This window comes from Somniosus microcephalus, chromosome 3, assembly GCF_052327205.1.
Source record: "Somniosus microcephalus isolate GS21.2 chromosome 3, FLI_Smic_1.0, whole genome shotgun sequence".
NCBI lineage: Eukaryota > Metazoa > Chordata > Chondrichthyes > Squaliformes > Somniosidae > Somniosus > Somniosus microcephalus.
The window spans coordinates 202,090,562-202,117,801 of record NC_140989.1 but is presented as its reverse complement, the minus strand read 5'-3'; positions in this window follow the sequence as shown (position 1 = coordinate 202,117,801).

The window sequence follows — 27,240 nt, the reverse complement described above, 5'->3', positions numbered from 1 at the left end:
ACATCGATGGGAGTCCGAAGAGATCGGGGGAGGGGGACATCAATGGAGGTCCGGAGAGATCGGGGGAGGGGGACATCAATGGAGGTCTGGAGAGATTGGGGGATGGGGACATCAATGGGGGTCTGGAGAGATCGGGGGACGGGGGACATAAATGGGGGTCCGGAGTAATCGGGGGAGGGGGGACATCGATGGGGGTCCGGAGTGATCGGGGGAGGGGGGACATCGATGGGGGTCTGGAGAGATCAGGGGAGGGGGGACACCGATTGTGGTCTGGAGAGATCGGGGGAGGGGGGACATCGATGGGGGTCCGGAGAGATCGGGGGAGGCGGGACATCGATGGGGGTCCGGAGAGATCGGGGGAAGGGGGACATAAATGGGTGTCCAGAGTGATCGAGGGAGGGGGGACATCGATGGGGGTCCGGAGAGATCAGGGGAGGGGGGACATCGATGGGGGTCTGGAGAGATCGGGGGAGGGGGACATCGATGGGGGTCTGGAGAGATCGGGGAAGGGGGACATCAATGGGGGTCTGGACAGATCGGGGGAGGGGGGACATCGATGTGGGTCCAGAGAGATTGGGGGAGGGGGGACATCGATGGGGGTCCGGAGAGATCGGGGAGTGGGGACATCGATGGGGTTCCGGAGAGATCGGGGGAGGGGGACATCGATGGAGGTCCGGAGAGATCGGGGGAGGGGGACATCGATGGGGATCCGGAGAGATCGGGGGAGGGGGGTCATCGATGGGGGTTCGGAGAGATCGGGGGAGGGTGGACATCGATGGGGGTCTGGAGAAATCGGGGGAGGGGGGACATCGATGGGGGTCTGGAGAGATCGGGTGAGGGGGACATCGATGGAGGTCCGGAGAGATCGGGGGAGGGAGGACATCGATGGGGTTCTGGAGAGATCGGGGGAGGGGGGACATCGATGGGTGTCTGGAGAGTTCGGGGACGGTGGACATCGATGGGGGCCGGAGAGATCGGGGGAGGGGGACATCGATGGGGGTCTGGAGAGATCAGGGGAGGGGGACATCAATGGGGGTCCGGAGAGATCGGGGGAGGGGGGGCATCGATGGGGGTCCAGAGAAATCGGGGAAGGGGGGACATCGATGGGGGTCCGGAGAGATCGGGTGAGGGGGACATCGATGGGGGTCCGGAGAGATCGGGGGAGGGAGGACATCGATGGGGATCTGGAGAGATCGGGGGAGGGGGGACATCGATGGGGGTCTGGAGAGGTCGGGGAGGGGGGACATCGATGGGGGCCGGAGAGATCGGGGGAGGGGGACATCGATGTGGGTCCGGAGAGATCGGGGGAGTGGACGTCAATGTGGGTCCGGAGAGATCGGGGGAGGGGGGATATCGATGGGACTCCGGAGAGATCGGGGGAGGGGGAAATCGATGGGGCTCTGGAGAGATCAGGGGAGGGGGACATCGATGGTGGTCTGGAGAGATCGGGGGACTCGGGACATCGTTTGGGGTCTGGAGAGATCGGGAGAGGGGGGACATCGATGGGGGTCCGGAGAGATCGGGGGAGGGGGCACATCGATGGGGGTCCGGAGAGATCGGGGGAGGGGGGACATCGATGGTGGTGCGGAGAGATCGGGAGAGGGGGGACATCAATGGGGGTCCTGTGAGATCGGGGGAGGGGGGACATCGATGGGTGTCCGGAGAGATCGGGGGAGGGGGGACAGCGTGGTGCAGAGAGATCGGGGGAGGGGGGACATCGATGGAGGTTCGGAGAGTTCGGGGGAGGGGGACATCGATGGGCGTCCGGAGAGATCAGGGGAGGGGACATCGATGGGGGTCCGGAGTGATCAGGGGACGGTGGACATCGATTGTGGTCTGGAGAGATCGGGGGAGGGGGGACATCGCTGGTGGTCTGGAGAGATCAGGGGAGGGGGAACATCGATTGTAGTCTGGAGAGATCGGGGGAGGGGGACATCAGTGGCGGTCTGGAGAGATCGGGGGAGGGGGACATCGAAGGGGGTCCGGAGAGTTTGGGGGAGGGGGGACATCGATGGGGGTCCGGAGAGATCGGGGAAGGGGGTCATCGATGGGGGTCCGGAGAGATCGGGGTTTGGGGACATTGATGGGGGTCTGGAGAGATCGCGGGAGTGGGACATCGATGGGGGTCCAGAGAGATGGGGGAGTGGGACATCGATGGGGGTCCAGAGTGATCGGGGGAGGGGGGACATTGATGGGGGTCCGGAGTGATCGGGGGAGGGGGGCATCGATTGTGGTCTGGAGAGATCTGGGGAGGGGGGACATCGATGGGGGTCCGGAGAGATCGGGGGAGGGGGTCATCGATGGGGTTCCGGAGAGCTCGGGGGAGGGTGGACATCGATGGGGGTCCGGAGAAATCGGGGTAGGGGTGACAGAATGGGGACCGGAGAGATCGGGGAGGGGGACATCGATGCAGATCCGGAGAGATCGGTGGACGGGGGACATCGATGGGGTTCTGGAGAGATCGGGGGAGGGGGGACATCGATTGGGGTCTGGAGCGATCGGGGAGGGGGGACATCGATGGGGGTCCGGAGAGATCGGGGGAGGCGGGACATCGATGGGGGTCCGGAGAGATCGGTGGAAGGGGGACATAAATGGGTGTCCGGAGTGATCGAGGGAGGGGGGACATCGATGGGGGTCCGGAGAGATCAGGGGAGGGGGGACATCGATGGGGGTCTGGAGTGATCGGGGGAGGGGGACATCGATGGGGGTCTGGAGAGATCGGGGAAGGGGGACATCAATGGGGGTCTGGCCAGATCGGGGGAGGGGGGACATCGATGTGGGTCCAGAGAGTTCGGGGGAGGGGGGACATCGATGGGGGTCCGGAGAGATCAGGGAGGGGGGACATCGATGGGGGTCCGGAGAGATCGGGGGAGGGGGACATCGATGGAGGTCCGGAGAGATTGGGGGAGAGGGACATCGATGGGGGTCCGGAGAGATTGGGGGAGGGGGACATTGATGGGGGTCCGGAGAGATCGGGGGAGGGGAACATCGATGGGGATCCGGAGAGATCGGGGGAGGGGGTACATCGATGGGGGTTCGGAGAGATCGGGGTAGGGTGGACATCGATGGGGGTCCGGAGAAATCGGGGGAGGGGGGACATCGATGGGGGTCCGGAGAGATCGGGTGAGGGGGACATCGATGGAGGTCCGGAGAGATCGGGGGAGGGAGGACATCGATGGGGTTCTGGAGAGATCGGGGGAGGGGGGACATCGATGGGGGTCTGGAGAGGTCCGGGATGGTGGACATCGATGGGGGCCGGAGAGATCGGGGGAGGGGGACATCGATGGAGGTCTGGAGAGATCAGGGGAGGGGGACATCGATGGGGGTCAGGAGAGATCAGGGGAGGGGGGACATCGATGGGGGTCCAGAGAAATCGGGGAAGGGGGGACATCGATGGGGGTCTGGAGAGATCGGGTGAGGGGAACATCGATGGGGGTCCGGAGAGATCGGGGGAGGGGGACATTGATGGGGGTCCGGAGAGGTCAGGGGAGAGGGGACATCAATGGTGGTCCAGAGAGATTGGGGGAGGGGAACATCAATGACGGTGTGGAGAGCTCGGGGGAGGGGGACATCGATGGGGGTCTGGAGAGATCGGAGGTGGGGAACACCTATGGAGGGTCTGGATAGATCGGGGAGGGGGTCATCGATGGGGGTCCGTAGAGATCAGGGGAGGGGGGACATTGCTGGTGGTCTGGAGAGATCAGGGGAGGGGAACATCGATGGGGGTCCGGAGAGTTCGGGGGAGGGGGGACATTGCTGGGGTTCTGGAGAGATTGGGGGAGGGGGGACATCGATGTGGGTCTGGAGAGATCGGGGGAGGGGGGACATTGATAGGGGTCCAGAGAGATCGGGGGAGGGGGGACATTGATGGGGGTCCGGAGAGATCGGGGGAGGGGGGACATCGATGGGGGTCCAGAGAGATCGGGGGAGGGGTGACATCGTTGGGGGTCCGGAGAGTTTGGGGGAGAGGGATATTGCTGGGTGTCCGGAGAGTTCGGGGGAGAGGGATATTGCTGGGGGTCCAGAGAGATCGGGGGAGGGGGGACAACGATGGGGGTCCGGAGAGTTCGGGGGAGGGGGATATTGCTGGGGGTCCGGAGAAATCGGGGAGGGGAACATTGCTGCGGGACCAGAGAGATTGGGGGAGGGTGTCGGGGTGGCATGTGGTGGTGTTGTTTGGCACGTACGTACTCCCAGTCAGTTAAGCCGCTGACTTTTTTGTGAACGGTTCGAATCGCTCCCATGCCCCTGGGTTCTAGACACCGGACATAGGTACAAGGCGGCGGTACAGAGAAGACTCGAGTAGACAGGTGGTTGGATGTAAAGAAAAAACAAGATTTTATTGAAGAGGAAAACTTGATACAATCTCATGGAAAAATTACTATTGTACACTTCTACATGCAAGGAAAATACAAAAGAAGAATAAACTACGCTTATACAGGGGATACGGAACACACGGCACATCGAGGGAAAACAACTATCTTAACTATCCCCTTATCCTTATCCCACCCCCTATACCTAACTAGATTAAGTTATGAGGGGTCAGAACTTCATGCTCACCAATCAAAATGTTTGTTAGACTCAAAACAATGGTTGGGTTCGGGGTTCGCTCTTGGTGCTCTCTGGAGCCTGCCGTCGTCATGTGGTCTCCGGGTGCTGCAAGGGCGTTGTCCAGGTTCGAGTACCCCAAAGTTACAGTCTCTGTTTGGGTACTTTACCTTGCAGGGATGATTCTTTGTTGACAGCCGCCAGATTGAGTTGGTGTGCAGATATTCGAAGGTCGGCTGAGGCTGAAGGCCCGATAATTCGAAGCCTCCCCTCAGTTCGTCTCCTCAGTTGGTCTTCTTCAGCCGGTCTTCCTCAGGTGGCCTTCCCTCCGGTGGTCTTCCCTCCGGTGGTCTTCCCTCCTCCCCTTGTCGTGTCCCGCCTTGCCTGGCCTGAATTGTCCATGTCCGCCTGACCCGGTGCCGGGGCTAGTTCCAGATGGAGTGGGAAAAGGGCACGGGCAAAGACCAGGGGATAAGCGCGGGACGGGGAAAGAGCGGCAGCCACGAGGGCGAGGGGCCAAAGAGCAGCACCAGCACTCCAACCAACAAGAACACCGAACACACGTTTTGCTACCCGAGGGGTCTTCAATTATACCTTCATTGAAAACCCTTATCTGCGCGCCAAATCATGTTAGTTCTTTGTTTTAATCTTGGCAGGCTATTTTAATTAATGGTAGCAATCCATGCTAACTGGTTTTAGATGGCCGGTAATCGCATCTACCGGCCCGATAATTGACTTGTATTGTCCTGAAAGTTCATTGATAGGCCTGTCCGGCCTCAATGGCTCTGTAGGTCTGTTTCCGATAATATATGTAGACTGCTTGATGGCCTTAACTATAGGCCTAAACTGAATTTAGATTTGCCTCCAATTCGGTCTAATGCATAATTCAGAGTCCTGTCTGGTTCCAAAATACAAAGTCTCTCTTCACAGAAGCCTACAGCTTGGTTTCGATTTCTCCAAGCTGTCTGCATTGCAGAGTCCATTTTAAAATCTCACAGGCTTGCTGCCACGAGGCACGGACGCCATCTTGGGTACCCTTTTTGATTTAAAATGTCCACACAGGGGCCCGTTTATTATGAACAGCCTTCGGGGAAATGCAGAAATTTTGCAAATCTTATAAGGGGGACATCAATGGGGGTCCGGAGAGATCGGGGGAGGGGGGACATAAATGGGGGCCCGGAGAGGTCGGGGGAGGGGGACATCAATGGGGGTCCGAAGAGATCGGGGTAGGGGGGACATCAACGGGGGTCCTGAGAGATTGGGGGAGGGGGGGCATCGATGTAGGTCCGGAGAGATCGGGGGAGGGGGGACATCGATGGTGGTGCGGAGAGATCGGGAGAGGGTGGACATCAATGGGGGTCCTGAGAGATTGGGGGAGGGGGGACATCGATGGGAGTCCGGAGAGATTGGGGGAGGGGGACATCGATGGGGGTCCGGAGAGATCGGGGAGGGGGGACAGCGTGGTGCGGAGAGATCGGGGGAGGGGGGACATCAATGGGAGTCCGGAGAGATCAGGGGAGGGGGGACATCGATGGGAGTCCGAAGAGATCGGGGGAGGGGGACATCAATGGAGGTCCGGAGAGATCGGGGGAGGGGGACATCAATGGAGGTCTGGAGAGATTGGGGGATGGGGACATCAATGGGGGTCTGGAGAGATCGGGGGACGGGGGACATAAATGGGGGTCTGGAGTAATCGGGGGAGGGGGGACATCGATGGGGGTCCGGAGTGATCGGGGGAGGGGGACATCGATGGGGGTCTGGAGAGATCAGGGGAGGGGGGACACCGATTGTGGTCTGGAGAGATCGGTGGAGGGGGGACATCGATGGGGGTCCGGAGAGTTCGGGGGAGGGGGGACATTGCTGGGGTTCTGGAGAGATTGGGGGAGGGGGGACATCGATGTGGGTCTGGAGAGATCGGGGGAGGGGGGACATTGATAGGGGTCCAGAGAGATCGGGGGAGGGGGGACATTGATGGGGGTCCGGAGAGATCGGGGGAGGGGGGACATCGATGGGGGTCCAGAGAGATCGGGGGAGGGGTGACATCGTTGGGGGTCCGGAGAGTTTGGGGGAGAGGGATATTGCTGGGTGTCCGGAGAGTTCGGGGGAGAGGGATATTGCTGGGGGTCCAGAGAGATCGGGGGAGGGGGGACAACGATGGGGGTCCGGAGAGTTCGGGGGAGGGGGATATTGCTGGGGGTCCGGAGAAATCGGGGAGGGGAACATTGCTGCGGGACCAGAGAGATTGGGGGAGGGTGTCGGGGTGGCATGTGGTGGTGTTGTTTGGCACGTACGTACTCCCAGTCAGTTAAGCCGCTGACTTTTTTGTGAACGGTTCGAATCGCTCCCATGCCCCTGGGTTCTAGACACCGGACATAGGTACAAGGCGGCGGTACAGAGAAGACTCGAGTAGACAGGTGGTTGGATGTAAAGAATAAACAAGATTTTATTGAAGAGGAAAACTTGATACAATCTCATGGAAAAATTACTATTGTACACTTCTACATGCAAGGAAAATACAAAAGAAGAATAAACTACGCTTTTACAGGGGATACGGAACACACGGCACATCGAGGGAAAACAACTATCTTAACTATCCCCTTATCCTTATCCCACCCCCTATACCTAACTAGATTAAGTTATGAGGGGTCAGAACTTCATGCTCACCAATCAAAATGTTTGTTAGACTCAAAACAATGGTTGGGTTCGGGGTTCGCTCTTGGTGCTCTCTGGAGCCTGCCGTCGTCATGTGGTCTCCGGGTGCTGCAAGGGCGTTGTCCAGGTTCGAGTACCCCAAAGTTACAGTCTCTGTTTGGGTACTTTACCTTGCAGGGATGATTCTTTGTTGACAGCCGCCAGATTGAGTTGGTGTGCAGATATTCGAAGGTCGGCTGAGGCTGAAGGCCCGATAATTCGAAGCCTCCCCTCAGTTCGTCTCCTCAGTTGGTCTTCTTCAGCCGGTCTTCCTCAGGTGGCCTTCCCTCCGGTGGTCTTCCCTCCGGTGGTCTTCCCTCCTCCCCTTGTCGTGTCCCGCCTTGCCTGGCCTGAATTGTCCATGTCCGCCTGACCCGGTGCCGGGGCTAGTTCCAGATGGAGTGGGAAAAGGGCACGGGCAAAGACCAGGGGATAAGCGCGGGACGGGGAAAGAGCGGCAGCCACGAGGGCGAGGGGCCAAAGAGCAGCACCAGCACTCCAACCAACAAGAACACCGAACACACGTTTTGCTACCCGAGGGGTCTTCAATTATACCTTCATTGAAAACCCTTATCTGCGCGCCAAATCATGTTAGTTCTTTGTTTTAATCTTGGCAGGCTATTTTAATTAATGGTAGCAATCCATGCTAACTGGTTTTAGATGGCCGGTAATCGCATCTACCGGCCCGATAATTGACTTGTATTGTCCTGAAAGTTCATTGATAGGCCTGTCCGGCCTCAATGGCTCTGTAGGTCTGTTTCCGATAATATATGTAGACTGCTTGATGGCCTTAACTATAGGCCTAAACTGAATTTAGATTTGCCTCCAATTCGGTCTAATGCATAATTCAGAGTCCTGTCTGGTTCCAAAATACAAAGTCTCTCTTCACAGAAGCCTACAGCTTGGTTTCGATTTCTCCAAGCTGTCTGCATTGCAGAGTCCATTTTAAAATCTCACAGGCTTGCTGCCACGAGGCACGGACGCCATCTTGGGTACCCTTTTTGATTTAAAATGTCCACACAGGGGCCCGTTTATTATGAACAGCCTTCGGGGAAATGCAGAAATTTTGCAAATCTTATAAGGGGGACATCAATGGGGGTCCGGAGAGATCGGGGGAGGGGGGACATAAATGGGGGCCCGGAGAGGTCGGGGGAGGGGGACATCAATGGGGGTCCGAAGAGATCGGGGTAGGGGGGACATCAACGGGGGTCCTGAGAGATTGGGGGAGGGGGGGCATCGATGTAGGTCCGGAGAGATCGGGGGAGGGGGGACATCGATGGTGGTGCGGAGAGATCGGGAGAGGGTGGACATCAATGGGGGTCCTGAGAGATTGGGGGAGGGGGGACATCGATGGGAGTCCGGAGAGATTGGGGGAGGGGGACATCGATGGGGGTCCGGAGAGATCGGGGAGGGGGGACAGCGTGGTGCGGAGAGATCGGGGGAGGGGGGACATCAATGGGAGTCCGGAGAGATCAGGGGAGGGGGGACATCGATGGGAGTCCGAAGAGATCGGGGGAGGGGGACATCAATGGAGGTCCGGAGAGATCGGGGGAGGGGGACATCAATGGAGGTCTGGAGAGATTGGGGGATGGGGACATCAATGGGGGTCTGGAGAGATCGGGGGACGGGGGACATAAATGGGGGTCTGGAGTAATCGGGGGAGGGGGGACATCGATGGGGGTCCGGAGTGATCGGGGGAGGGGGGACATCGATGGGGGTCTGGAGAGATCAGGGGAGGGGGGACACCGATTGTGGTCTGGAGAGATCGGGGGAGGGGGGACATCGATGGGGGTCCGGAGAGATCGGGGGAGGCGGGACATCGATGGGGGTCCGGAGAGATCGGGGGAAGGGGGACATAAATGGGTGTCCGGAGTGATCGAGGGAGGGGGGACATCGATGGGGGTCCGGAGAGATCAGGGGAGGGGGGACATCGATGGGGGTCTGGAGAGATCGGGGGAGGGGGACATCGATGGGGGTCTGGAGAGATCGGGGAAGGGGGACATCAATGGGGGTCTGGACAGATCGGGGGAGGGGGGACATCGATGTGGGTCCAGAGAGATTGGGGGAGGGGGGACATCGATGGGGGTCCGGAGAGATCGGGGAGTGGGGACATCGATGGGGGTCCGGAGAGATCGGGGGAGGGGGACATCGACGGAGGTCCGGAGAGATCGGGGGAGGGGGACATCGATGGGGATCCGGAGAGATCGGGGGAGGGGGGACATCGATGGGGGTTCGGAGAGATAGGGGGAGGGTGGACATCGATGGGGGTCTGGAGAAATCGGGGGAGGGGGGACATCGATGGGGGTCTGGAGAGATCGGGTGAGGGGGACATCGATGGAGGTCCGGAGAGATCGGGGGAGGGAGGACATCGATGGGGTTCTGGAGAGATCGGGGGAGGGGGGACATCGATGGGGGTCTGGAGAGTTCGGGGACGGTGGACATCGATGGGGGCCGGAGAGATCGGGGGAGGGGGACATCGATGGGGGTCTGGAGAGATCAGGGGAGGGGGACATCGATGGGGGTCCGGAGAGATCGGGGGAGGGGGGGCATCGATGGGGGTCCAGAGAAATCGGGGAAGGGGGGACATCGATGGGGGTCCGGAGAGATCGGGTGAGGGGGACATCGATGGGGGTCCGGAGAGATCGGGGGAGGGAGGACATCGATGGGGATCTGGAGAGATCGGGGGAGGGGGGACATCGATGGGGGTCTGGAGAGGTCGGGGAGGGGGGACATCGATGGGGGCCGGAGAGATCGGGGGAGGGGGACATCGATGGGGGTCCGGAGAGATCGGGGGAGTGGACGTCAATGTGGGTCCGGAGAGATCGGGGGAGGGGGGATATCGATGGGACTCCGGAGAGATCGGGGGAGGGGGAAATCGATGGGGCTCTGGAGAGATCAGGGGAGGGGGACATCGATGGTGGTCTGGAGAGATCGGGGGACTCGGGACATCGATTGGGGTCTGGAGAGATCGGGAGAGGGGGGACATCGATGGGGGTCCGGAGAGATCGGGGGAGGGGGCACATCGATGGGGGTCCGGAGAGATCGGGGGAGGGGGGACATCGATGGTGGTGCGGAGAGATCGGGAGAGGGGGGACATCAATGGGGGTCCTGTGAGATCGGGGGAGGGGGGACATCGATGGGTGTCCGGAGAGATCGGGGGAGGGGGGATAGCGTGGTGCAGAGAGATCGGGGGAGGGGGGACATCGATGGAGGTTCGGAGAGTTCGGGGGAGGGGGACATCGATGGGGGTCCGGAGAGATCAGGGGAGGGGACATCGATGGGGTTCGGAGTGATCAGGGGACGGGGGACATCGATTGTGGTCTGGAGAGATCGGGGGATGGGGGACATCGCTGGTGGTCTGGAGAGATCAGGGGAGGGGGAACATCGATTGTAGTCTGGAGAGATCGGGGGAGGGGGACATCAGTGGCGGTCTGGAGAGATCGGGGGAGGGGGACATCGAAGGGGGTCCGGAGAGTTTGGGGGAGGGGGGACATCGATGGGGGTCCGGAGAGATCGGGGAAGGGGGGACATCGATGGGGGACCGGAGAGATCGGGGTTTGGGGACATTGATGGGGGTCTGGAGAGATCGCGGGAGTGGGACATCGATGGGGGTCCAGAGAGATGGGGGAGTGGGACATCGATGGGGGTCCAGAGTGATCGGGGGAGGGGGGACATTGATGGGGGTCCGGAGTGATCGGGGGAGGGGGGACATCGATTGTGGTCTGGAGCGATCGGGGAGGGGGTCATCGATGGGGTTCCGGAGAGCTCGGGGGAGGGTGGACATCGATGGGGGTCCGGAGAAATCGGGGTAGGGGTGACAGAATGGGGACCGGAGAGATCGGGGAGGGGGACATCGATGCAGATCCGGAGAGATCGGTGGACGGGGGACATCGATGGGGTTCTGGAGAGATCGGGGGAGGGGGGACATCGATTGGGGTCTGGAGCGATCGGGGAGGGGGGACATCGATGGGGGTCCGGAGAGATCGGGGGAGGCGGGACATCGATGGGGGTCCGGAGAGATCGGGGGAAGGGGGACATAAATGGGTGTCCGCAGTGATCGAGGGAGGGGGGACATCGATGGGGGTCCGGAGAGATCAGGGGAGGGGGGACATCGATGGGGGTCTGGAGTGATCGGGGGAGGGGGACATCGATGGGGGTCTGGAGAGATCGGGGAAGGGGGACATCAATGGGGGCCTGGCCAGATCGGGGGAGGGGGGACATCGATGTGGGTCCAGAGAGTTCGGGGGAGGGGGACATCGATAGGGGTCCGGAGAGATCAGGGAGGGTGGACATCGATGGGGGTCCGGAGAGATCGGGGGAGGGGGACATCGATGGAGGTCCGGAGAGATCGGGGGAGGGGGACATCGATGTGGGTCCGGAGAGATTGGGGGAGGGGGACATTGATGGGGGTCCGGAGAGATCGGGGGAGGGGAACATCGATGGGGATCCGGAGAGATCGGGGGAGGGGGGACATCGATGGGGGTTCGGAGAGATCGGGGGAGGGTGGACATCGATGGGGGTCCGGAGAAATCGGGGGAGGGGGGACATCGATAGGGGTCCGGAGAGATCGGGTGAGGGGGACATCGATGGAGGTCCGGAGAGATCGGGGGAGGGAGGACATCGATGGGGTTCTGGAGAGATCGGGGGAGGGGGGACATCGATGGGGGTCTGGAGAGGTCCGGGTTGGTGGACATCGATGGGGGTCGGAGAGATCGGGGGAGGGGGACATCGATGGAGGTCTGGAGAGATCAGGGGAGGGGGACATCGATGGGGGTCCGGAGAGATCGGGGGAGGGGGGACATCGATGGGGGTCCAGAGAAATCGGGGAAGGGGGGACATCGATGGGTGTCTGGAGAGATCGGGTGAGGGGAACATCGATGGGGGTCCGGAGAGATCGGGGGAGGGAGGACATCGATGGGGATCTGGAGAGATCGGGGGAGGGGGGACATCGATGGGGGTCTGGAGAGTTCGGGGAGGGGGGACATCGATGGGGGCCGGAGAGATCGGGGGAGGGGGACATCGATGGGGGTCCGGAGAGATCGGGGGAGGGGACGTCAATGGGGGTCCGGAGAGATCGGGGGAGGGGGGACATCGATGGGACTCCGGAGAGATCGGGGGAGGGGGACATCGATGGGGCTCTGGAGAGATCAGGGGAGGGGGACATCGATGGTGGTCTGGAGAGATCGGGGGAGTCGGGACATCGATTGAGGTCTGGAGAGATCGGGACAGGGGGGACATCGATGGGGGTCCGGAGAGATCGGGGGAGGGGGCACATCGATGGGGGTCCGGAGAGATCGGGAGAGGGGGGACATCAATGGGAGTCCTGTGACATCGGGGGAGGGGGGACATCGCTGGGTGTCCGGAGAGATCAGGGGAGGGGGGACAGCGTGGTGCAGAGAGATCGGGGGAGGGGGGATATCAATGGGAGTCCGGAGAGATCAGGGGAGGGGGGACATTGATGGGAGTCTGAAGAGATCGGGGGAGGGGGACATCGATGGAGGATCGGAGAGTTCGGGGGAGGGGGACATCGATGGGGGTCCGGAGAGATCCGGGGAGGGGGGACACCGATTGTGGTCTGGAGAGATCGGGGGAAGGGGGACATCGATGGGGGTCCGGAGAGATCGGGGGAGGCGGGACATCGACGGGGGTCCGGAGAGATCGGGGGAAGGGGGACATAAATGGGTGTCCGGAGTGATCGAGGGAGGGGGGACATCGATGGGGGTCCAGAGAGATCGGGGGAGGGGGGACATCGATGGGGGTCCGGAGAGATCAGGGAGGGGGGACATCGATGGGGGTCTGGAGAGATCGGGGGAATGGGACATCGATGGAGGTCTGGAGAGATCGGGGGAGGGGGACATCGATGGGGGTCCGGAGAGATTGGGGGAGGGGGACATCGATGGGGGTCCGGAGAGATCGGGGGAGGGGGACATCGATGGGGATCCGGAGAGATCGGGGGAGGGGGGACATCGATGGGGGTTCGGAGAGATCGGGGGAGGGTGGACATCGATGGGGGTCCGGAGAAATCGGGGGAGGGGGGACATCGATGGGGGTCTGGAGAGATCGGGAGAGGGGGGACATCGATGGGGGTCCGGAGAGATCGGGGGAGGGGGCACATCGATGGGGGTCCGGAGAGTTTGGGGGAGGGGGGACATCGATGGTGGTGCGGAGAGATCGGGAGAGGGGGGACATCAATGGGGGTCCTGTGAGATCGGGGGAGGGGGGACATCGATGGGTGTCCGGAGAGATCGGGGGAGGGGGGACAGCGTGGTGCGGAGAGATCGGGGTAGGGGGGATATCAATGGGAGTCCGGAGAGATCAGGGGAGGGGGGACATTGATGGGAGTCTGAAGAGATCGGGGGAGGGGGACATCGATGGAGGTTCGGAGAGTTCGGGGGAGGGGACATCGATGGGGGTCCGGAGAGATTGAGGGAGGGGGGACATCGATGGGGGTCGGGAGAGATCGGGGGAGGGGGGACATCGATGGGGGTCTGGAGAGATCAGGGGAGGGGGGACATCGATTGTGGTCTGGAGAGATCGGGGGAGGGGGGACATCGCTGGTGGTCTGGAGAGATCAGGGGAGGGGGAACATCGATTGTAGTCTGGAGAGATCGGGGGAGGGGGACATCAGTGGCGGTCTGGAGAGATCGGGGGAGGGGGACATCGAAGGGGGTCCGGAGAGTCTGGGGGAGGGGGGACATCGATGGGGGTCCGGGAGATCGGGGATGGGGGGACATCGATGGGGGTCCGGAGAGATCGGGGTTTGGGGACATTGATGGGGGTCTGGAGAGATCGCGGGAGTGGGACATCGATGGGGGTCCAGAGAGATGGGGGAGTGGGACATCGATGGGGGTCCAGAGTGATCGGGGGAGGGGGGACATTGATGGGGGTCCGGAGTGATCGGGGGAGGGGGGACATCGACTGTGGTCTGGAGAGATCTGGGGAGGGGGGACATCGTTGGGGGTCCGGAGAGATCGGGGGAGGGGGTCATCGATGGGGTTCCGGAGAGATCAGGGGAGGGGGGATATCGATGGTGGTGCGGAGAGATCGGGAGAGGGGGGACATCAATGGGAGTCCTGTGACATCGGGGGAGGGGGGACATCGCTGGGTGTCCGGAGAGATCGGGGGAGGGGGGACAGCGAGGTGCAGAGAGATCGGGGGAGGGGGGATATCAATGGGAGTCCGGAGAGATCAGGGGAGGGGGGGACATTGATGGGAGTCTGAAGAGATCGGGGGAGGGGGACATCGATGGAGGATCGGAGAGTTCGGGGGAGGGGGACATCGATGGGGGTCCGGAGAGATCCGGGGAGGGGGGACACCGATTGTGGTCTGGAGAGATCGGGGGAGGGGGGACATCGATGGGGGTCCGGAGAGATCGGGGGAGGCGGGACATCGACGGGGGTCCGGAGAGATCGGGGGAAGGGGGACATAAATGGGTGTCCGGAGTGATCGAGGGAGGGGGGACATCGATGGGGGTCCAGAGAGATCGGGGGAGGGGGACATCGATGGGGGTCCGGAGAGATCAGGGAGGGGGGACATCGATGGGGGTCCGGAGAGATCGGGGGAATGGGACATCGATGGAGGTCCGGAGAGATCGGGGGAGGGGGACATCGATGGGGGTCCGGAGAGATTGGGGGAGGGGGACATCGATGGGGGTCCGGAGAGATCGGGGGAGGGGGACATCGATGGGGATCCGGAGAGATCGGGGGAGGGGGGACATCGATGGGGGTTCGGAGAGATCGGGGGAGGGTGGACATCGATGGTGGTCCGGAGAAATCGGGGGAGGGGGGACATCGATGGGGGTCTGGAGAGATCGGGAGAGGGGGCACATCGATGGGGTCCGGAGAGATCGGGGGAGGGGGGACATCAATGGGGGTCCTGTGAGATCGGGGGAGGGGGGACATCGATGGGTGTCCGGAGAGATCGGGGGAGGGGGGACAGCGTGGTGCGGAGAGATCGGGGTAGGGGGGATATCAATGGGAGTCCGGAGAGATCAGGGGAGGGGGGACATTGATGGGAGTCTGAAGAGATCGGGGGAGGGGGACATCGATGGAGGTTCGGAGAGTTCGGGGGAGGGGACATCAATGGGGGTCCGGAGAGATTGAGGGAGGGGGGACATCGATGGGGGTCCGGAGAGATCGGGGGAGGGGGGACATAAATGGGGGTCCGGAGTGATCAGGGGACGGGGGACATCGATGGGGGTCGGGAGAGATCGGGGGAGGGGGGACATCGATGGGGGTCTGGAGAGATCAGGGGAGGGGGGACATCGATTGTGGTCTGGAGAGATCGGGGGAGGGGGGACATCGCTGGTGGTCTGGAGAGATCAGGGGAGGGGGAACATCGATTGCAGTCTGGAGAGATCGGGGGAGGGGGACATCAGTGGCGGTCTGGAGAGATCGGGGGAGGGGGACATCGAAGGGGGTCCGGAGAGATTGGGGGAGGGGGGACATCGATGGGGGTCCGGGGAGATCGGGGATGGGGGGACATCGAAGGGGTCCGGAGAGATCGGGGTTTGGGGACATTGATGGGGCTCTGGAGAGATCGCGGGAGTGGGACATCGATGGGGGTCCAGAGAGATGGGGGAGTGGGACATCGATGGGGGTCCAGATTGATCGGGGAGGGGGGACATTGATGGGGGTCCGGAGTGATCGGGGGAGGGGGGACATCGATTGTGGTCTGGAGAGATCTGGGGAGGGGGGACATCGTTGGGGGTCCGGAGAGATCGGGGGAGGGGGTCATCGATGGTGTTCCGGAGAGCTCGGGGGAGGGTGGACATCGATGGGGGTCCGGAGAAATCGGGGGAGGGGTGACAGATGGGGGTCCGGAGAGATCGGGGAGAGGGACATCGATGCAGATCCGGAGAGATCGGTGGACGGGGGACATCGATGGGGTTCTGGAGAGATCGGGGGAGGGGGGACATCGATTGGGGTCTGGAGCGATCGGGGAGGGGGGACATCAATGGGGGTCCGGAGAGATCAGGGGAGGGGGACATCGAGGGAGGGCCGGAGAGATCGGGGGAGGGGACATCAATGGGGGTCTGGAGAGATCGGGGGAGGGGGGACATCGATGGGGGTCTGGAGAGATCGGGGGAGGGGACATCAATGGGGGTCTGGAGAGATCGGGGGAGGGGGGACATCGATGGGAGTCTGGAGAGATCGGGGGAGGGGGACATCGATGGTGGTCCGGAGAGATCGGGGGAGGGGGGACATCGATGGGAGTCCGGAGAGATCGGGGGAGGGGGACATCGATGGGGCTCTGGAGAGATCGGGGAGGGGGACATCGATGGTGGTCTGGAGAGATCGGGGGAGGGGGGACATCGATGGGGGTCTGGAGAGATCGGGGGAGGGGGGACATCGATGGGGGTCTGGAGAGATCGTGGGAGGGGGGACATCGATGGGGGTCCGGAGAGTACGGGGGAGGGAGACATCAATGGGTGTTCGGAGTGATCGGGGGAGGGTGGTCTTCGATGGGGGTCTGGAGAGATCGGGGAGGGGGGACATCAACGGGGGTCCTGAGGGATCGGGGGAGGGGAACATCGATTTGGGTCCGGACAGATCGGGGGAGGGGGGACATCGATGGTGATCCGGAGAGATCAGGTGAGGGGGGACATCAATGGGGGTCCGGAGAGTTCGGGGGAAGGGGACAACGATGGGGGTCCGGAGAGATCGGGGGATGGGGGACATCGATGGGGGTCCAGAGAGATTGGGGGAGGGGGGACATCGATGGGGGTCCGGAGAGATCGGGAGAGGGGTGACATCGATGGGGGTCCGGAGTGATTGTGGGAGGGGGGACATCGATGGGGGTCTGGAGCGATCGGGGGAGGGGGGACATTGATGGGGGTCCGGAGAGATCGGGGGAGGGGGACATCGATGGGGGTCTGGAGAGATTGGGGGAGGGGGCACATCGATGAGGGTCCGGAGAGATCGGGGAGGGGGGACATCGATGGGGGTGCGGAGAGATCAGGGGAGCGGGGACATCGATGGGGGTCGTGAACGATGGGGGGAGGGGGGACCTCGATGGGGGTCCGGAGAGATCGGGGGAGGGGGGACATCGATGGGTGTCCGGAGAGATCGGGGGAGGGGGCACATCGATGGGGGTCCGGAGAGATCGGGGGAGGGGGGTCATCGACGGGGATCTGGAGAGATCGGAGGAGGGGGGACATCGATGGTGGTCCAGAGAGATCGGGGGAGGGGGCCATCGATGGGGGTCCGGAGAGATCGGGGGAGGGGGGCATCGATAGGGGTCCAGAGAGTTCGGGGGAGGGGGGACATCGATGGGGGTCCAGAGAAATCGGGGGAGGGGGGACATCGATGGGGGTCCGGAGAGATCGGGGAGGGGGGACATCGATGGGGGTCTGGAGAGATCAGGGGAGTGGGGACATTGATGGGGGTCTGGAGAGATCGGGGGAGGGGGACATCGATGGGGTTCCAGAGAGATCGGGGAAGGGGGACATCGATGGGGTCCGGAGTGATCGGGGGAGTGGGGGATATTGATGGGGCTCTGGAAAGATCGGGGGAGGGAGGACATCAATGGGAGTCCAGAGTGATCGGGGAGGGGGGACATCGATGGTGGTCCGGAGACATCGGTGGAGGGGGAACATCGATGGGGGTCCGGAGTGATCGGGGGAGGGGGTCATCGATGGGGGTCCGGAGAGATCGGGGGAGGGTGGACATCAATGGGGTTCCGGAGAGATCGGGGGATGGGGGACATCGATGGGGGTCCGGAGAGATCGGGGAGGGGGACATCGATGGAGGTCCGGAGAGATCGGGGGAGGGGGGACATCGATGGGGTTCTGGAGAGATCGGGGGAGGGGGGCATCGATTGGGGTCTCGAGAGATCGGGGAGTAGGGTAAATCGATGGGGGTCCGGAGAGATCGGGGGAGGGGGTCATCGATGGAGGGCCGGAGAGATCGGGGGAGGGGGGACATCGATGGGGGTCCGGAGAGATCGGGTGAGGGGACATCAATGGTAGTCCGGAGAGATCGGGGGAGGGGGACATCGATGGGGCTCTGGAGAGATCGGGGGAGGGGGACATCGATGGTGCTCTGGAGAGATCGGAGAAGGGGGGACATCGATGGGGGTCTGGAGAGATCGGGGAGGGGGGACATCGATGTGGGTCCGGAGAGATCGGGGGAGGGGGACATCGATGGAGGTCCGGAGAGATCAGGGGAGGGGGGACATCGATGGGGTCCAGAGAGATTGGGGGAGGGGGGACATCGATGGGGGGCCGGAGAGATCGGGGGAGGGGTGACATCGATGGGGGTCTGGAGAGATCGGGGGAGGGGGTCATCGATGGGGGTCTGGAGAGATCGGGGGAGGGGGGTCATCGATGGGGGTGTGGAGAGATCGGGGGAGGGTGGACATCAATGGGGGTCTGGAGAGATCGGGGGACGGGGACATCGATGGGGGTTCAGAGAGATCGAGGGAGGGGGGACATCGATGGGGGTCCGGAGAGATCGGGGGAGGGGGGACATCGATGGGGGTCTGGAGAGATTGGGGGAGGGCGACATCGATGGGGGTCCGGAGAGATCAGGGGAGGGGGGACATCGAAGGGGGTCCGAAGAGATCGGGGGCCCGAAGAGATCGGGGGCGGGGGGACATCGATGGGGGTCCGGAGAGATCGGGGGAGGGGGGACATTGATGGTGGTCCGGAGTGATCGGGGGAGGGGGAACATCGATGGTGGTCTGGAGAGATCTGGGGAGGGGGAACATCGATGGGGGTCCGGAGATATCGGGGGAGGGGGTCATCGAAGGGGGTCCGGAGAGATCAGGGGAGGGTGGACATCGATGGGGTTCCGGAGAGATCGGACGAGGGGTGACATCGATGGGGGTCTGGAGAGATGGGGGAGGGGGGACATCGATGTGGGTCCAGAGAGATCGGGGGAGGGGGACATCGATGGAAGTCCGGAGAGATCAGGGGAGGGGGGACATCGATGGAGGTCCGGAGAGATCAGGGGAGGGGGGACATCGATGGGGTCCAGAGAGATTGGGAGAGGGGGGACATCGATGGGGGTCCGGAGAGATCGGGGGAGGGGTGACATCGATGGGGGTGCGGAGAGATCGGGGGAGGGGGTCATCGATGGGGGTCCGGAGAGATCGGGGGAGGGGAGTCATCGATGGGGGTGTGGAGAGATCGGGGGAGGGTGGACATCAATGGGGGTCTGGAGAGATCGGGGGATGGGGACATCGATGGGGATTCAGAGAGATCGAGGGAGGGGGGACATCGATGGGGGTCCGGAGAGATCGGGGGAGGGGGGACATCGATGGGGGTCTGGAGAGATTGGGGGAGGGCGACATCGATGGGGGTCCGAGAGATCAGGGGAGTGGGGACATCGAAGGGGGTCCGGAGAGATCGGGGGCGGGGGGACATCGATGGGGGTCCGGAGAGATCGGGGGAGGGGTGACATTGATGGGGGTCCGGAGTGATCGGGGGAGGGGGGAAATCAATGGGGGTCTGGAGAGATCGGGGGACGGGGACATCGATGGGGGTTCAGAGAGATCGAGGGAGGGGGGACATCGATGGGGGTCCGGAGAGATCGGGGGAGGGGGGACATCGATGGGGGTCTGGAGAGATTGGGGGAGGGCGACATCGATGGGGGTCCGGAGAGATCAGGGGAGGGGGGACATCGAAGGGGGTCCGAAGAGATCGGGGGCGGGGGGACATCGATGGGGGTCTGGAGAGATCGGGGGCGGGGGGACATTGATGGTGGTCCGGAGTGATCGGGGGACGGGGGACATCGATGGTGGTCTGGAGAGATCTGGGGAGGGGGAACATCGATGGGGGTCCGGAGATATCGGGGGAGGGGGTCATCGAAGGGGGTCCGGAGAGATCAGGGGAGGGTGGACATCGATGGGGTTCCGGAGAGATCGGACGAGGGGTGACATCGATGGGGGTCTGGAGAGATGGGGGAGGGGGGACATCGATGTGGGTCCAGAGAGATCGGGGGAGGGGGACATCGATGGAAGTCCGGAGAGATCAGGGGAGGGGGGACATCGATGGGGTCCAGAGAGATTGGGGGAGGGGGGACATCGATGGGGGTCCGGAGAGATCGGGGGAGGGGTGACATCGATGGGGGTGCGGAGAGATCGGGGGAGGGGGTCATCGATGGGGGTCCGGAGAGATCGGGGGAGAGGAGTCATCGATGGGGGTGTGGAGAGATCGGGGGAGGGTGGACATCAATGGGGGTCTGGAGAGATCGGGGGATGGGGACATCGATGGGGATTCAGAGAGATCGAGGGAGGGGGGACATCGATGGGGGTCCGGAGAGATCAGGAGAGGGGGGACATCGATGGGGGTCTGGAGAGATTGGGGGAGGGCGACATCGATGGGGGTCCGAGAGATCAGGGGAGTGGGGACATCGAAGGGGGTCCGGAGAGATAGGGGGCGGGGTGACATCGATGGGGGTCCGGAGAGATCGGGGGAGGGGTGACATTGATGGGGGTCCGGAGTGATCGGGGGAAAGGGGACATCAATGGGGGTCTGGAGAGATCGGGGGACGGGGACATCGATGGGGGTTCAGAGAGATCGAGGGAGGGCGTTCATCGATGGGGGTCGGGAGAGATCGGGGGAGGGGGGACATCGATGGGGGTCTGGAGAGATTGGGGGAGGACGACATCGATGGGGGTCCGGAGAGATCAGGGGAGGGGGGACATCGAACGGGGTCCGGAGAGATCGGGGGCGGGGGGACATCGATGGGGGTCCGGAGAGATCGGGGGAGGGGTGACATAGATGGGGGTCCAGAGAGATCAGGGGAGTGGGACATTGAAGGGGGTCCAGAGTGATCGGGGGAGGGGGGACATTGATGGGGGTCCGGAGAGATCGGGGGAGGGATGACATCGATGGGGGTCCGGAGAGATCGGGGGAGGGTACATCAATCGGGGTCCGGAGAGATTGGGGGAGGGGGGACATCGATGGGAGTCCAGAGAGATCGGGGATGGAGGACATCGATGGGGCTCTGGAGAGATTGGGGGAGGGGGACATCGATGGTGGTCTGGAGAGATCGGTGGAGGGGGGACATCGCTGGGGGTCTGGAGAGATCGGGGGAGGGGGGACATCGATGGGGGTCCGGACAGATCGGGGGGGGACATCGATGGGGGTCCGCAGAGATCGGTGGAGGTGGACATCGATGGTGGTCTGGAGAGATCGGGGGAGGGGGGACATCGATGGTGGTCTGGAGAGATCGGGGTAGGGGGCACATCGATGGGGGACCGGAGAGAGCGGGGGAGGGGGGACATCGATGGGGGTCCGGAGTGATTGGGGGAGGGGTGAAATCAATGGGGATCTGGAGAGATCGGTGGAGGGGGTCATCGATGGGGGTCCAGAGACATCGGGGGAAGGGCGACATCGATGGGGACCGGAGAGTTCGGGGGAGGGAGAAATCGATGGGGGTCCGGAGTGATCGGGGGAGGGGGGACATCGATGGGGGTCCGGAGAGATAGGGGAGGGGGGGCATCGATGGGGGTCCGGAGAGTTCAGGGGAGGGGGGACATCGATGTGGGTCCTGAGAGATCGGGGGAGGGGGGACATCGATGGGGGTCCAGAGAGATCGGGGGAGGGGGACATCGATGGGGTCTGGAGTGATCGGGGGAGGGGGGACATTGATGGGGGTCTGGAGAGATCGGGGGAGGGAGGACATCGATGGGAGTCCGGAGTGATCGGGGGAAGGGGCACATCGATGGGGGTCCGGAGAGATCGGTGGAGGGGGGACATCGATGGGGGTCCGGAGAGATCGGGGGAGGGGTTCTTCAATGGGGGCCGGAGTCATTGGGGGAGGGGGGTCATCGATGGGGGTCTGGAGAAATCGGGGGAGGGGGGACATCGATGGTGGTCCGGAGAGTTCGGGGGAGGGGGCCATCGATGGGGTCCGGAGAGATCAGGGGAGGGGAACATCAATGAGGGTGTGGCGAGATCGGGGGAGGGGGACATCGATGGGGGTCCAGAGAGATCATGGGAGGTGGACATCAGTGGCGGTCTGGAGAGATCTGGGGAGGGGGGACATCGATGGGGGTCCGGAGAGATCGGGGGAGGGGGTCATCGATGGGGGTCCGGAGAGATCGGGGGAGGGTGGACATCAATGGGGTTCCGGAGAGATCAGGGGATGGGGGACATCGATGGGGGTCCAGAGAGATTGGGGAGAGGGACATCGATGGAGGTCCGGAGAGATCGGGGGAGGGGGGACATCGATGGGGTTCTGGAGAGATCGGGGGAGCGGGACATCGATTGGGGTCTGGAGAGATCGGGGAGGGGGGAAATCGATGGGGGTCCGGAGAGATCGGGGGAGGGGGACATCGATGGAGGGCCAGAGAGATCGGGGGAAGGGGGACATCGATGGGGGTCCGGAGAGATCGGGGGAGGGGACATCAATGGGAGTCCGGAGAGATCGGGGGAGGGGGACATCGATGGGGCTCTGGAGAGATCGAGGGAGGGGGACATCGATGGTGGTCTGGAGAGATCGGGGGAGGGGGGACATCAATGGGGCTCTGGAGCGATCGGGGAGGGGGGACATCGATGGGGGTCCGGAGAGATCGGGGGAGGGGGACATCGATGGAGGTCCGGAGAAATCAGGGGAGGGGGGACATCGATGGGGTCCAGCGAGATTGGGGGAGGGGGGACATCGATGGGGGTCCGGAGAGATCGGGGGATGGGTGACATCGATGGGGGTCCGGAGAGATCGGGGGAGGGGGTCATCGATGGGGGTCCGGAGAGATCGGGGGAGGGGGGACATCGATGGGGGTCTGGAGAGATCGCGGGAGGGGGACATCGATGGTGGTCCAGAGTGATCGGGGGAAGGGGGACATCGATGTGGGTCTGGAGAGATCGGCGGAGGGGGGACTTCAATAAGGGTCCGGAGTGATCGGGGGAGGGGGGACATCGATGGGGGTCCGGAGAGATTGGAGGAGGGGGGGCATCAATGGGGGTCTGGAGAGTTCGGGGAGGGGGTCATCGATGGGGGTCCAGAGAGATCGGGGGAGGGGGGACATCGATAGGGGTCCGGAGAGATAGGGGAGGGGGGGCATCGATGGGGGTCCGGAGAGTTCAGGGGAGGGGGGACATCGATGTGGGTCCTGAGAGATCGGGGGAGGGGGGACATCGATGGGGGTCCGGAGAGATCGGGGGAGGGGGGACATCGATGGTGGTCCGGCGAGATCGGGGGAGTGGGGACATTGATGGGGGTCTGGAGAGATCGGGGGAGGGGGACATCGATGGGGGTCCGGAGAGATCGGGGAAGGGGGACATCGATGGGGTCTGGAGTGATCGGGGGAGGGGGGACATTGATGGGGGTCTGGAGAGATCGGGGGAGGGGGGACATCGATGGGAGTCGGGAGTGATCGGGGGAGGGGGCACATCGATGATGGTCCGGAGGGATCTGGGGAGGGGGGACATCTATGGGGGTCCGGAGAGATCGGTGGAGGGGGGACATCGATGGGGGTCCGGAGAGATCGGGGGAGGGGTTCTTCAATGGGGGCCGGAGTCATTGGGGGAGGGGGGTCATCGATGGGGGTCTGGAGAAATCGGGGGAGGGGGGACATCGATGGTGGTCTGGAGAGTTCGGGGGAGGGGGCCATCGATGGGGTCCGGAGAGATCAGGGGAGGGGAACATCAATGAGGGTGTGGCGAGATCGGGGGAGGGGGACATCGATGGGGGTCCAGAGAGATCATGGGAGGTGGACATCAGTGGCGGTCTGGAGAGATCTGGTGAGGGGGGACATCGATGGGGGTCCGGAGAGATCGGGGGAGGGGGTCATCGATGGGGGTCCGGAGAGATCGGGGGAGGGTGGACATCAATGGGGTTCCGGAGAGATCAGGGGATGGGGGACATCGATGGGGGTCCGGAGAGATCGGGGGAGGGGGACATCGATGGAGGGCCGGAGAGATCGGGGGAAGGGGGACATCGATGGGGGTCCGGAGAGATCGGGGGAGGGGACATCAATGGGAGTCCGGAGAGATCGGGGGAGGGGGACATCGATGGGGCTCTGGAGAGATCGAGGGAGGGGGACATCGATGGTGGTCTGGAGAGATCGGGGGAGGGGGGACATCAATGGGGCTCTGGAGCGATCGGGGAGGGGGGACATCGATGGGGGTCCGGAGAGATCGGGGGAGGGGGACATCGATGGAGGTCCGGAGAGATCAGGGGAGGGGGGACATCGATGGGGTCCAGCGAGATTGGGGGAGGGGGGACATCGATGGGTGTCCGGAGAGATCGGGGGATGGGTGACATCGATGGGGGTCCGGAGAGATCGGGGGAGGGGGTCATCGATGGGGGTCCGGAGAGATCGGGGGAGGGGGGTCATCGATGGGGGTCTGGAGAGATCGGGGGAGGGTGGACATCAATGGGGGTCTGGAGAGATCGGGGGACGGGGACATCGTTGGGGGTTCAGAGAGATCGAGGGAGGGGGGACATCGATGGGGGTCCGGAGAGATCGGGGGAGGGGGGACATCGATGGGGGTCTGGAGAGATTGGGGGAGGGCGACATCGATGGGGGTCCGGAGAGATCAGGGGAGGGGGGACATCGAAGAGGGTCCGGAGAGATCGGGTGCGGGGGACATCGATGGGGGTCCGGAGGGTTCGGGGGAGGGGTGACATAGATGGGGGTCCAGAGAGATCGGGCGAGTGGGACATCGATGGGGGTCCAGAGTGATCGGGGGAGGGGGGACATTGATGGGGGTCCGGAGTGATCGGGGGAGGGGGGACATCGATGGTGGTCTGGAGAGAACTGGGGAGGGGGGACATAGATGGGGGTCCGGAGATATCGGGGGAGGGGTTCTACGAAGGGGGTCCGGAGAGATCAGGGGAGGGTGGACATCGATGGGGTTCCGGAGAGATCGGGGGAGGGGGGACATCGATGGGGGTCTGGAGGGATCGGGGGAAGGGGACATCGATGGTGGTCTGGAGAGCTCGGGGGAGGGGGGACATCGATGGTGGTCTGGAGAGATCGGGGTAGGGGGCACATCGATGGGGGACCGGAGAGAGCGGGGGAGGGGGGACATCGATGGGAGTCCGGAGAGATCGGGGAAGGAGGACATCGATGGGGCTCTGGAGAGATCGGGGGAGGGGGACATCGATGGTGGTCTGGAGAGATCGGGGGAGGGGGGACATCGATGGGGGTCTGGAGAGATCGGTGGAGGGGGGACATCGATGGGGGTCCGGAGAGATCGGGGGGGACATCGATGGGGGTCTGGAGAGATCGGGGGAGGGGGGCATCGATAGTGATCTGGAGAGATCGGGGGAGGGGGGACATCGATGGTGGTCTGGAGAGATCGGGGTAGGGGTGAAATCGATGGGTATCCGGAGAGATCGGTGGAGGGGGTCATCGATGGGGATCCGGAGAGATCGGGGGAGGGAGCCATCGATGGGGGTCCGGAGTGATCGGGGGAGGGGGGACATCGCTGGGGGTCTGGAGAGATCGGGGGAGGGGGACATTGATGGGGGTCCGGAGAGATCGGGGGAGGGGGGACATCGATGGGGTCCAAAGAGATTGGGGGAGGGCAGACATCGATGGGGGTCCGGAGAGATCGGGGGAGGGGCGACATCGATGGCGGTCCGGAGAGATCGGGGTAGGGTGTCATCGATGGGGGTCCGGAGAGATCGGGGAAGGGGAGTCATCGATGCGATCTGGAGAGATCAGGGGAGGCTGTACATCAATGGGGGTATGGAGAGATCGGGGGAGGGGGAGATCGAAGGGGATCCGGAGAGATCGAGGGAGGGGGGACATGGATGGGGGTCCGGAGAGATCGGGTGAGGGGGGACATCGATGGGGGTCTGGAGAGATTGGGTGAGGGCGACATCGATGGGGGTTCCGGAGAGATCGGGGGAGGGGGGACCTCGAAGGGGGTCCGGAGAGATCGGGGGCGGGGGGACATCGATGGGGGTCTGGAGAGATCGGGGAGGGGGGACATCGATGGGGTTCCGGAGAGATCAGGGGAGGGGGACTTCGATGGAGGTCCGGAGAGATCAGGGGAGGGGGGACATCGATGGGGTCCAGAGAGATTGGGGGAGGGGGGACATCGATGGGGGTCCGGAGAGATCGGGGGAGGGGTGACATCGATGGGGGTCCGGAGAGATCGGGGGAGGGGGTCATCGATGGGGGTCCGGAGAGATCGAGGGAGGGGGGACATCGATGGGGGTCCGGAGAGATCGGGGGGGGGGACATCGATGGGGGTCTGGAGGGATTGGGGGAGTGCGACATCGATGGGGGTCCGGAGAGATCAGTGGAGGGGGGACATCGAAGGGGGTCCGGAGAGATCGGGGGCGGGGGGACATCGATGGGGGTCCGGAGAGATCAGGGGAGGGGCGACATCGATGGGGGTCCAGAGAGATCGGGGGAGTGGGACATCGATGGGGGTCCAGAGTGATCGGGGGAGGGGGGACATTGATGGGGGTCCGGAGTGATCGGGGGAGGGGGGACATCGATGGTGGTCTGGAGAGATCTGGGGAGGGGGGACATCGATGGGGGTCCGGAGATATCGGGGGAGGGGGTCATCGAAGGGGGTCCGGAGAGATCAGGGGAGGGTGGACATCGATGGGGTTCCGGAGAGATCGGTGGAGGGGAGACATCGATGGGGGTCCGGAGAGATCGGGGGAAGGGGACATCGATGGAGGTCCGGAGAGATCGGGGGAGGGATGACATCGATGGGGGTCCGGAGAGATCGGGGGAGGGTACATCAATGGGGGTCCGGAGAGATTGGGGGAGGGGGGACATCGATGGGAGTCCGGAGAGATCGGGGAAGGAGGACATCGATGGGGCTCTGGAGAGATCGGGGGAGGGGGACATCGATGGTGGTCTGGAGAGATCGGGGGAGGGGGGACATCAATGGGGGTCTGGAGAGATCGGGGGAGGGGGGACATCGATGAGGTTACGGAGAGATCGGGGGGGGGACATCGATGGGGGTCCAGAGAGATCGGGGGAGGGGGACATCGATGGTGGTCTGGAGAGCTCGGGGGAGGGGGGACATCGATGGTGGTCTGGAGAGATCGGGGTAGGGGGCACATCGATGGGGGACCG